Source organism: Tachyglossus aculeatus, chromosome 1, assembly GCF_015852505.1.
Source record: "Tachyglossus aculeatus isolate mTacAcu1 chromosome 1, mTacAcu1.pri, whole genome shotgun sequence".
NCBI lineage: Eukaryota > Metazoa > Chordata > Mammalia > Monotremata > Tachyglossidae > Tachyglossus > Tachyglossus aculeatus.
The window spans coordinates 158,631,736-158,644,546 of NC_052066.1; the positions used below are offsets into that span (position 1 = coordinate 158,631,736).

General features: G+C 42.9%; 1 long non-coding RNA gene across 1 annotated transcript; it reads right to left on the reverse strand.

The window, feature by feature from the left end:
• Nucleotides 1-762: 762 nt before the first annotated feature.
• LOC119928313 lies at nt 763-2,047 on the reverse strand. The gene is made up of 3 exons (XR_005451069.1): nt 1,704-2,047; nt 1,198-1,254; nt 763-825 (listed from the first exon to the last, which is right to left on the reverse strand). It is a non-coding gene; the product is annotated as an uncharacterized LOC119928313 (long non-coding RNA).
• Between the last annotated feature and the right edge of the window lie 10,764 nt (nt 2,048-12,811).

Consider the following 12,811-nt stretch of genomic DNA (forward strand, 5'->3'; position numbering starts at 1 on the left):
TTTCATATCTTCTGAGTGAGAGAAAAATAACATTCCATTGAACACTGAGTTGGTCAATCAGGACTTAGAGGAGGACAAGGAGTTCTCTCTGTTGTGCTTTTGTCATGCATGTTTGAAATTGTAATCCTGACATAACACTATAGAATTTTGAAAGGTATTTCCCTATCAAACTGGACAGTTTACGAACATGGAAAATGAGGCTATAAGGTCAAATGGGTTCAGCTCTAACCTCTCTGAAACCCAGAAGGCTCACAAGAGAAATATCCCAGGCCATTTATGGGGATAATTTCTTGGTCCAGAAGTGCAGCCATAAAGGCCAAATGGGGATTTCTTGCATAGCTGGACCATGTTTTTCAGGAGATTCTGCATGAAGAGAATCTCCCGTTTGCCCCTGTACAGATTCTTTGGGGATTTCCCCCCTTCCCCACCACCCACCACAAAGGCCAGAGTAGCCAGGACGGGAGTCGATGTACCAAAGGGGAGCTTTTTGCCTAAAGCTACTTTCTCCCTACTCCCTCAAGGGCCTTGAAGACCCAAGACAAGAGATCAGCTGAGGTGAGGCTGTTTTGCATGAAGTTAAGTTTTGCAAGAATTTGGCTGATGCAAAACCCCTCCTCCTCCACCTCAAATTTTCTTTTATCACCCTCTAACATCCTGGACCAGAGGATCCAGACTGAACCTCGGGTCCAGAACAGTTTTCTCTTAACCGGTAGCCGGATTTTCTCCAAACCCAACAATCATTGGATTTTCCTTCATTCTCTACTCTTCTAGAGGTGAACGCTCGATGGAAGAAATGGAGCTTTTCTTGAGTAGTGCTAGCTGGCCCTGCAGGGAGAGAGAAAATGTGGTTCCATTCTTTATTGTGCACCTCCACATATGTCTACTACATAGATTCAGGAGTTAAAATCGGTTTCATTTGGATAACTTTTTCTTCTTCATAAAGCTTGGTTAAGGAATGTTTGGGCAATGAGAAGAGGAGGCAGATGTGGTTCGTGTGATATTTCACCACACACACCAAGCAGAAAAGGGAAAAATCATCCGGAAGAATCGTAATCCCAACAGTTGAACTGAAAATTACTCTCTTTAACATATATAAATATATATATATATATATAATATCTGTGTGTGTGTGTGTGTGTGTGTGTGTGTGTGTGTGTGTGTGTGTGCACGCATAAATTCTCTGGAATTGCTGCTTACCTGTTTCATTCTCCATCATTTCCACACTAAACCATCTCAGCTCTTAGGACGCTGAATCTAGAGAATGGGCAGGAGAGTGAGTATGAGAAAATCTGGTTCCAGAGGAGGCTACAAACCAATAGGCTCAATTCAGGGAAGGATGATGGCCAAGTCACTGCTACCAGACTGGAAAAAATGAATTCATCCAAACTAAAAACCAACTCATTTGCACTCTAGGGCAAGCTGACAGGGAGATTTCTTAGGTGAATCAGACAGGCAATGGAGCCAACTGCAATGTTGACTGGACCAACTCAACATTTTTACAAAGGTCTGAATGATATTTTAATAGTAGCAAAATGTGGAAACAAATGATTTGTGGTTTTAAAGAATCCCAAGTCATGTCTTAATATAAATTTTTTAAGCATCTTCAAGCACACGGGGAGTGACTGGCCCTCAAAAGCACCTGTAACTGGCATTCCAAAAAATCATAAACCCAGCCCTCTCCCATTCATCGTCCAACTTCCTACCTGGTTAGGTGCCACAGAGTGGTTTGTTGACTTGGTCCAAGGTTGCGAGGGAAGAGCAGGCAGAGTGGAAGGACAAAGTGAAAACCCTTTCAGGGATTATGGGGTTGGGGATTAGCATGAAGCTCTTCACCTACATTCCTACCTCTGTGCTCTCGGCAACAGCCCAAGCCATAAAGACCAGGGGTGGAGCCTGAAGACAGCTCGGGAGGACGCACAGTTAGCTATCTGCATGGAGCCAGTTAGAATGTGCATGGATCTAGTCTCTCTGCTTTGAACTCCAGTGAGTCCGTCTCCACCATCCAGTAAAAGGCCTTGAAGACCTAAGGTGGAAAAATACATGGCAGATTGACTGGCAAAGAAGCACATTCCTCCTTTATCATCTCAACTCTCAACTGAAGGGCCTTAAAGGCCTGAGATGATGTGAGAAGGAGGATGCTTTTTTGCATGATAAAACCTTTCCCTTTTTCTTTAGTCCCAAATATTTTCTTTTCTCTCCTAATTGAAAGGCTATGGAAGGCAAAGCCTTTGGTGGCAAAATAAAGGGGATAATTTGACAGGAAGAAAATTTCTCCTTTTCACTCCAAGAATAGTATGTTTTCTCTGTCATAAGATACAGGACTTGAAGGATGAGGTTAAAAAAATAAGATGAAATTAGCATGTGAATCATATCTCCTTTAACTCCTCAAATGTTCTCTTTGCAGGCCGTGGTGGCTATGGGTAGAGAAATAAGCAGGAGATTTTCTTTTTCTTGCATAAAGCAAATAACTCCTTTTCCACATTTATATTTTCTAGGCCGGTCTTACAGGAGTTTACGTTAGAGAAATTCAAGCGTGGAGATGTTTTGCATGAAGCAAATTTCCCCTTTTCTACCTCAAATATTCTCTTTTCAGGCCTTGAAGACCTCAGGTAGAGAAAAGCAGGAGGTTTTTTTGCATGAAGCAAATTTCTCCTTTTCCACCTCAAGAATACCTTAATCATTCTCTATCAAAAGGCCTTGAAGGCTGCAAGGTAGATTTACGTTCAGGAGACATTTGTGTGTGAAGAAAATTTATCCTTTTCCAGCTCCTATATTTTCTCTTTAGGCCTTGCAGATCTCATGTGGACTCACCGATGGGAAAGTTTTTTGCATAGAGCAAATTTCTCTTTCCCCACTTCAGGTATTCTCTTTTCAGGCCTTGAAGACCTGCGGAGAGAAATAAAAGCAGTAGGTTGTTTGCATGAAGCACACTTCTGCTTTTTCACCTCAATTAATCGACCCACTCTCAATAAAAAGACCTTGAAGGCCTGAGGTGAACTAATGCACAGGAGATGTGTCTGTACGGAAACACATTTCCCGTTTTCCAGTTCGTATATTTTCTCTTCAGGCCTTGAAGACCCTACGGTAGAAAAATGATCAGGTGACTTGTTGGATACATCCAAATGCTTCTTTTTCAAGCTCCTACATTCTCTCCTCATGCCTTGAAAAGCAGGACACTGTTTGCATGGAGTACATTTCTCCTTTTCCACCTTGCATGTTCTCTCTAAATTCTCAACTAAAGGCCTTGAAGGCCTTAGGTGGAGTAACAAACGGTAACATTTTTGGCATGAAGGAAAACGTCTCCTTTTCCAGCTCATGTGTATTCTCTTTCCAGGCCCTGAAAACCGTAGGTAGAGAAATAAGTGGATTTCTTTTTTCCATGAAAGAAAACTATTTCTCTTGCTCACTGGATAGTCTGCATTCCTTCTCAACTGAAAACGCCTTAAAACGAGAGGTGGCATAAGGCAAAGGAGATTTGTCCAAATGAAGCAAATTTATCTTTTTCAACCCAAATATTCTCTTTTCTGGCCTTGAAGACCTCAGCGTAAAGAAATCAAAGCAGGCGATAGTGTACATGAAGCAAATTCCACATTTTTCATATGAGATTTTCTCTATCCACTCTTTATTCAAAGGCCTTGAAGACCTGAAATGGACTAATGCACAAGAGTTGATATTTATGCATGAAACCAATGTCTCCTTTATCAGTTCATACATTTTCTCTTCAGGTCTTGATGACCTTAGAGGGATCAGTCGGAAAGTGTTTGCATGAAACAAATTTCTCCCCTTTTAACCCCATATATTGCCTTTTCTGGCCCTTAGGAGGAGAATCAGAAGCAGGAGATTGTCTGCATGAAGAAAACTCGTCCTTTTCCAAGACAAATATTCTGTTTGTGGGTCGTGAAGACCGTAACTTAGTAGAGAAATGAAAGCGGGAGATGGTTTTCACGAAGCCAATAACTCCTTTGAAGCCCCAAACGGTTTCTTTTGCGGCCTTGAAGACCTTGGAGAAATAAAACATGGAGATTGTCTATAGGAAGCAAATTTCTCCTTTTTCACTGCGAATGTTCTCTTTTACGGCCTTGAACACCTTAGAGAAAGAAGTAAAAGCTGGTGACTGTTTGCATGAAGCAAACGTCTCACTTTTCACCTCAAATATTCCCTTTGGAGGCCCTGAAGACCTTACAAAGAGAAGAAAAAGCAGGAGATAGTTTGCATGAAGCAAATTCCTCCGCAGGGGATGGTTTGCATGAAGCAAATTCCTCCTTTTGCACCTCAGATACTCTCTCTTCATTCTCAATTTAAAGGCCTTGAAGGCCTGAGGTAGAGTCATGCACAGGAAGTAAATCTGCATGAAGCAAGTTTCTCCCTTTGTCCCCCTGCAAATAGCCTCGTTTAAGGCCTTGAAGACCTTAGGGAGAGAACTAATAGCAGGAGGTTGCATCAAGAAAGCTCCTTGTTCAACACAAACATTCACTTTTCAGGTCTTGAAGACCGTAGGTAGAGATATAAAAGGTGAAGATTGTTTGCATGAAGCAGATTTTTCCTTTTCAACACCTTAGGTAGAAAACGATGAGATGAGGTTTTTTGTGAGAGGTAAATGGGAAACCTTTCCCTTTTTCACTCTAGATATTACTCTTTACGGCCCTTAGGTAGAGAAACAAAAGCAGGAGATAGTTTGCATGAAGAAAACTTGTCCTTTTTCAACAGAAATATTCTCTTTTCGGGTCTTGGACACCCTAGGTAGAGAAATCAAAGTGGGAAGTGGCTTACACGAAGCAAATTTCTCCTTTTCAACTTCAAATAATCCCTTTTCAGGTCTTGAAGGCCTTAGGGAGAGAAATAAAAGTAGGAGAAGGTTTGGCATGAAGCATATTTCTCCATTTTCACCTGCAGTAGTCTCTTTTGAGGCCTTAAAGACCTTAGGTAGGGAAGAAAAAGTAGGAGATTGCGTGAAGCAAATTTTTCCTTTTAAGCCCCTAAACATTTTCTTTTGAGGCCTTGAAGACCTTGGAGACTGTATGCATAAAGCAAATGTCTCCATTTTCAACGCAACTGTTCTCTTTCAGGGCCTTGAACACCTTAGAAACAAGGCCTAAAAGCTGGAGATTGTTTGCATGAAGCACATTTCTCCTTTTCCAACTCAAATATTCTCTTTTCAGGCCTTAAAGACCTTCAGAAGAGATATCAAAGCTGCAGATGCTTTGCATGAAGCACATTTCTCCTTTTTCACCTCAAATAATCTCGTTACTGGCCTTGGAGACCTTAGGTAGAGAAATAAAAGCCAGACATGGTTTGCATGTAGCAAATTTCTCCTTTGGCACCTCAGATTATCTCTGTTCATTCTCAATTAAATGGCCTTGAAGGCCTAAGATGGAGGAATGCCCAGGAAGTCAATCTGCATGAAGCAAATTTCTCCCCTTTCTCAGCTAAAATACTCTCTTTTAAGGCCTTGAAGACCTAGTATAGAGACATATAAGCTGGAAACTGTTTGCATGAAGCAAATGTCTCCTTCTGCACCTCAGATTTCTCTGTTCACTCTCAATTTCAAGGCCTTGAAGGCCTAAGGTGGAGTAATGCCCAGGAAGTCTATCTGCAAGAAGCAAATTTCTCCCTTTGTTCACATGAAATAGTCTCTTTTAAGGCCTTGAAGACCCAGTATGGAGACATAAAAGCTGGTGATTGTTTGCATGAAGCAAATCATCCTTTATCATCTCATATGTATTCTCTTCTATGGCCTTAAAGACCTTGGGATGAACAATGAGCAGGACAGTTTTTGCATGGAGCAAAATTCTCCTTTTGGAATACCATATACTATCTTTTCAGGCCTTGAAGACGTTAGAGAAAGAAAGCTGGAGATTGTCCGTATAAAGCTAATCTCTCCCTTTTCTCCTCAAATGTTCTCATCGGAGGCCCTGAAGACCTTAGACCAACGAAACACTAGAGTTTGTTCACATGAAGCAAATTTCTCCTTTTTCACCTCAAATATTTTCTTTGAAGGCCTGGAAGACCTCAGATAGAGGAATACTAGCTGGAGATGATTTGCATGAAGTAAATTCCTCCTTCAGCACCTCAAATAGTCTCTATTCACTCTCCGTTAAAAAGCCTTGAAGGCCTGAAGTGGAGTACTGAATGTAGAGATGATGAAGTAGAGATGCATCTCTACTACATGAAGCAAATTTCTCCCTTTTCACCTGACTCATTCTCTGGCCAAGCCTTTAAGACCTTACAGAAATAAAAGCTGGAAATTGTTTGCAGGAAGCTAACTGATCATTTATCACTTCATATGTTATCACTGAAGGCCTTGAACACCTTGTGCGGACAAGTAAGCGGGACAGTTTTTCCAAGGAGCAAAATTCTCCTTTATAAATGCGATATAATTTCAGACCTTGGAGACTTGAGATGGGAAACAGAAAGCAGGATATTTTTTGCATAAAGCAAATTTCTCCTTTGTCACGGGAAATAGTCTCTTTTGGGGCCTTGAAGACCTTAAGAGATACATCAACTGGGCACTGAAACTAACTTTCTCCTTTTTCACCTCCAATACCCTCTTCCGAGGCCTAGAAGACCTTAGATAGAGAAAGTAAAGCAGAAATTATTTACGTGAATCGATTTTCTCCTTTTTGACCTTAATATTCTCTTCTGTGGCCTTGAAGACCTTAGGTGGAGAAATACAAGGAGGAGATTTTTGAATGAGAATTTCTGTATTTTGTGAAACTTTTGTGAAAATGATTTTTGTACTTTCCCTCTGACACCTCTAGTAGTCTCTCATTCATTCTCAGTGAAAAAGCCTTGAAGGCCTGAGGTGGAGTAAGGAACAGGAGATATATCTGCAACAAGTCAATTTCTCCTTTTCCCCTCAGATAGCCTCTTCTGAGGCCTCGAAGACCTTAGGTGGATAAATACGCAGAAGAGTGTTTACATGACGCAAAATTCTTCTTTTTTTTTTAACCCCATACAATGTCCTTTCAGGCCTTGAAGACATTAGGTAGAGAAAACAAAGTAGGAGATTTGGTGTAGAAAGCACATTTCCTCCTTTTCACCTCCAATATTCTCTTTTGTGGCCTTGGAGACCTTTGATAGAGAAATAAAACTGGAGACTATTTGCTTGAAGCAAATATCTCCTTTGGCACAGCTCAAGTTCTCTGAAGGCATCAGAGACATTCAATAGAGAAATGAAACCTGGAGATGATTGGCATGAAACAAATTTCTCCCTTTTCCCCTCAAGTGTTCTTTCTAAGGCCTTCGGTAGAGAAATGAAATCTGAAGAATTTTTGCTTGAAGCCAATTTTTCCTCTGGCCCCTCAACTACTGTCTATTTGTTCTCCAACAAAAACCTCGAAGACATGAGGTGGACTAGTGCACAGGAGATCCCTCGGCATACAGCAAACCTCTCCTTTCCCTCCTCGCATATTTTCTTTGAAGGCCTTAGGTAGAGGAATAAGTAGGAGAGTTTTTGCATAAAGCAGAATTCTCCTTTTTTTACCCCAATGTATCTTTTCAGGCCATGAAGACCATAAGTAAGTAAATCAAAGCAGGAGATTGTTGGCATAAAGAAAATTACTTTTTTCCCCTCCATCGTCCTGGCCATAGAGACCTAGGTTTGATACAGCGCTGGGGATTAGTTCCAAGCCTAAAAGAGTTTTCCCTTTATCTATCTCTTGCCGCATGATCCCGAGCGAAGGACATCTCTCACTGCCTTCTTCGTTCTTCCAATATTCTTGGAGAAGCCGAGCCCACTGGAGCTTTTGAATTCAGGCTGCAGTCCTGTGGTGAAAAAAGGAAATCCCTTCATTAGTGTTTCAATCTATAGACGTAGGGGGATCCACAATTAGCCTGGTATCCTTTGTCAAATGCTCCCCAGGACGATTCAGTGAATCTCTCACTGCCCTGAACGTGTGGGGCAGGTATGACTTTCTGGCCTTTCATTTGTAGGGATTACCGTGCCTAGAGATAAACCCTCGATCCACAGGCAAGGGTTCCAACCTCCGGTGTGTGACTGTAGGCATCCCCCGACTTCTGACAATTGCTGAGGTGACTCTTCCCTTTCGAAATAGCTCTACAGCTCAATCATCCCACCCCCAAACCCTTCCCTCCTTGTTTCATACCTCCGCTGCTGCCGGCATCTTTTCATCTACCCCTCTCCACTCTCCCGTTGGCTTCCGCTGATGTCTGAGACTGCAGCTCTGCCAGTGTGGATGCTTGCTTGATGGGGCGCTTCCAGAAGTAGGCAGGTTAATTATGTCTCTGAAAAAGATCAACCTGGTTTTGAGCACAGACTAGACTACTGTTTCCTTGAGGTACAGCAGGTGGTGTTTTCCAGATTTCATTCAGAATCACACCGTCAGCAGATGTGCAAGAATTTTCTTTTCTCTCTTCTGTAATTAATCTAAACCTCACGTGGAATAGACACCCAATCCCAATAGTCAGGAGAGTGAGCTGTTCTAAATCAGGGAGCCTCCTATTAAGACATTTTACTCATTCTTTTTAAGGAGATATGAGGTAAACTTCCCTTGGAAATTTACAGCACGGTTCAGTTTTTTTTTAAATCTACTTTTAAATATCCTAACAGTACTACGTATTTAATCGCTTTTATTTTCCTTAATATTTCTTCCTAACTAAAGGCTCCCTGTACCTCCTATCTCTCCCCTAACCGAATGTGAAGGATTAATAGCAGCATCCTAACCACAGTTCTTTCCCCTGAAAAGGGATTGGAGACATATTCTGTGAGGGAAAGTCAAAATACTTGTTCACCCTTAATATCAAAATCTGAGAGAGATTTATCTGCGTTCCAATCATTTGATACTAGTAGGAAATGTTTTCAAGTTTGTTTCAGTTAGCAGATGATTAGATACTTATTTTTTTCTGATGGACCGGTCGACTCCCATCTTCTCTCAGGGTGTCCTGGTCCCCAGACTTTGGTTTGAGTCCCCATCAATTCTCCCTTGCCCTCTTCTTCACTGGTGCAGCTCTCTGGACTGAATCTCTCCAGGAGGTATCTAAACGGCAACTAAATGTCACAGCAGAGTATGAAAAATAACACAGTGGCTTCTTACCTTTGTTTTGGATTACTTCAGGATATTAAAATTCTTTCTTCATTTCTTCTCGCGGAAAAAAGAAATCTAAAAGTTGGTTTAGTCATTCAGAGTTCCCAGAGACCCAAGTAGAAAGTCAGTCCCTCCCACCCATAACCATATGTCATTCCTTCCCTGAGAAACTTTAGCATAATCTCCCGTCAATATGAAGAATTACTCCTACTATCTGGCTTGTCACTGCTGCCACTGGGACCTCCCTGGCTGGCTAGGTTTAGGCTCCGGTTGGGCTGGTACAGTGGTGGTCAGGACCTTCAAGGTGGTCTCCTCCCTCCTCTGCTGCTTCTCCTCATCTCCTGGAGCCATGGGTGAAGTGGGCACTTCAAATGTCTAGGTTTGAACAACACAGTGACAACAGGGCTTTCCTAGGACACGGCAGGAATTCCTTTTCCAAAGCCATTATTAATTCCTATTGCTGCAAGACATGCAAATTTACTTTCTCTCCCTTTGTATTGATCAAAAACTCACGGGGACAAGGATCCCAATTCCAGTAGTCAGGAGAGCGTGCGAGGCATTCAGCGGTGGGGCGCGATTCAATGAGACACTTAATTGGCTTTCTAAGTAGATATGAAGTAAAGACATTTTCACAAAGGTTCCGTTTTACCAACTTAGTTTTCCCATCCCTGTGGGGTGGAGAAATTCACACTGGCAAGAAATACACTTTGCAAATTAGGATCTGGCTTTTAGGAGATGAAAACTCCCTCAGGGACCGGGCATTGTGGCAACGATTTCTTTCTTTTAGAGACACACACCTCCCTTTCTCTTCTCCAACAGACCCGCGGTCCACAACCTACCTTGAGCCTTCATCCTCCCCTCGGGCCCCGCATTCTCTGAAATCGTTCCCTTCAGGACAGACCTATCCGAGGGACCCAACCGAGTAGTTGGAACTAACATTTTCAAGAAACGGGTTTGTGGTTAAAAAACAAACCCTCCACCCCCCGAGGGTCACTTTAATAATACTGATGGTATTTGTTAAGTGCTTACTACGTGCCAAGCAATGAGGGAGATGCCGTAGGTACATCCCTCCCACAAAAACTGGTCTTGTCAACTAAGAGATTTCTTGGGTTGTAAGGAAGGGGCTAGGGTGGAATCAGGAAGGCTTCAGAATGTTTTACCTCCTGAGACTTTGGTCTTCGGGTTGTGTGGGGTTGGGGTGGAGTCAGGAAGGCATTGGGATGGTTTTCCTCCTGAGGCTTGGGTCTTCGGGTTGTGTGGTGCTGCAGTTCGAGTTAGAAAGGCTTCTGGATGGTTTCCCTCGGGCTATGGAGGGACCAGGAGGAAGCTAGAGCTGGCTCGGCTGGAGGGCTGTGGTCCTCGAATGTTGAGGTGCTGTGGAAGCAACGGTTTGGACTCTTATTTTAGGGAAGAAAGGGAAGGAGGAGAAATGGAAGTGGCTGGAGAAAAAGGACGGGAGACAAAGAGGGGAAAAGTGAGAGAAGGGGTCCCCGGCAACACCCTCCTCCCTGCCACTCCCTCCCCTGCACTGCCACCGTCCCCCCTGCAGCGGGCTTCACACCGAGGATCAGGGGGCACCTAGTGGCAGTGCCGCCATGGGCTTAGACCCTCCGTCCCACCGCCTCAGGCCTGGCCCCTCACCTCCCTCCTTCCCGGGTCCCCTCTCACCAGGCTGCCCCTGCTTCCCCTCCCCACCCCCGCCAACTGCAGGAAGGGGCCGCAGGGACATAGGCCGAGCCTCCAAAGGCAGACGGGATTGCGTCACATCAATTCTCCTTCTTGGTCCCCTGCTGCACCTTCACTTCATTTTTTCCCCCAGATCTGGGATCAGTGATACTCTCCTGGCTGTATGTGGGAAACAAAAAGATCCTACCAGCAGATTTGGAAGTAGAAAAGCAAAGGCAAGTGTAAATGCACTGACATTCATCATGGTGATACTTGTCAGCCACGGCCACCCTGAGGACATCCCTCAAACCCACCCTTCACAGGAATTAGTGCATTTCTACCTTCGGGTTCCCCGGCACTTACCTCTGCTCCTACCAGCGCCTACCACAGACAGGCAAGATCCAGCCGGCAGTAGCAACACCCCAAATCTGTACAAATTCAAAACCTTGAGAACAAAATACTCAATGTTACAGGCATTCTTAAAACAAAAGCGTATGAAGTAACATTGCTTGGAAATTGGACAGAATTCTCCCTTGAGGGTTTTGGGTGCGTCTACAGTGTTATAGTCAGTTTGCAGTCATAAAGCCACTCATCTAATCACGTTAGAAAAAGCAGAGAGATAGACCTCGCCAATTTCTGGCCTTTCAATGCTTGGTTGCCTTTTATTTGTCCTAAGATATCCCAAACGTTTATGTTCAATGGAATGACTGTTGCATGGATTTATATGTCATTTTACATGTTAATTATTTTAGTATTGATTTTTATTTTTTCATACCATTTTACTGTATTTCATTATGCTACCTTTAGTTGTGTATTATGTTTCTTTTTATTTTATTTAGCTATTTCATTGACATTTTTAATGCTGGTGTGATGGACAGCTTAAGTCTTTTAGTAGTTTCATATCATCTGAGTGAGAGAAAAATAACATTCCATTGAACACTGAGTTGGTCAATCAGGACTTAGAGAAGGACAAGTTGTTCTCTCTCTTGTGCTTTTGTCTTGCAGGTTTGAAATTGTAGTCCTGACATAACTCTATAGAATTGTGAAAGGTATTTCCCTATGAAACTGGACAGTTGTTTGCATGAAGCCAATTTCTCCTTTTGCACCTCAGATATTCTCTGTTCATTCTCAATTAAACAGCCTTGAAGGCCTAAGGTGCAGTAATGCCCAGGAAGTCTATCTGCAGGAAGCAAATTTCTCCCTTTTTTCAGCGAAAATACTCTCTTTTAAGGCCTTGGAGACCTACTATAGAGACATAAAAGCTGGAGACTGTTTGCACGAAGCAAATTCCTCCTTTTGCACCTCAGATAATCTCTGTTCATTCTCAATTTAAAGGCCTTGAAGGCCTGAGGTGGAGTAATTCACAGGAAGGGTATCTGCATGAAGCGAATTTCTCCCTTTTTTCACATGAAATAGTCTCTTTTAAGGCCCTGAAGACCTAGTATGGAGATATAAATGCTGGCGATTGTTTGCATGAAGCAAAGCATCGTTTACCATCTCATATGTATTCTCTTCTATGGCCTTAAAGACCTAGGGTTGAACAATGAGCAGGACAGTTTTGCATGAAGCAAAATTCTCCTTTTTGAATACCACTTTCTATCTTTTTGGGCCTTGAAGACCTGAGGGAAAGAAAGCAGGAGACTGTCCAAATAAAGCTAATTTCTCCCTTTTCACCTCAAATGTTCTCATCGGAGGCCCTGAAGACCTCAGACAAACAAAACACTAGAGTTTGTTCACATGAAGCAAATTTCTCCTTTTTCACCTCAAATATTTTCTTTGAAGGCCTGGAAGACCTCAGATAGAGAAATACAAGCTGGAGATGGTTTGCATGAAGTACGTTTCTCCTTCAGCACCTCAAATAGTCTCCATTCATTCTCTGTTAAAAAGCCTTGAAGGCCAGAAGTGCCTCGAGATAAAACCTCTTTCCACAGGCAAGGGTTCCAACCTGCGGCACGTGACTGTAAGCATCCCCCGACTTCTGACCGTTGCTGAGGTGACTCTTCCCTTTGGGAATAGTTCTATAGCTCACTCATCCCACCCCCAAACCCTTCTCTCCTGGTTTCATACCTCCGCTGCAGCCGGCATCATGTTTCATCTACCGC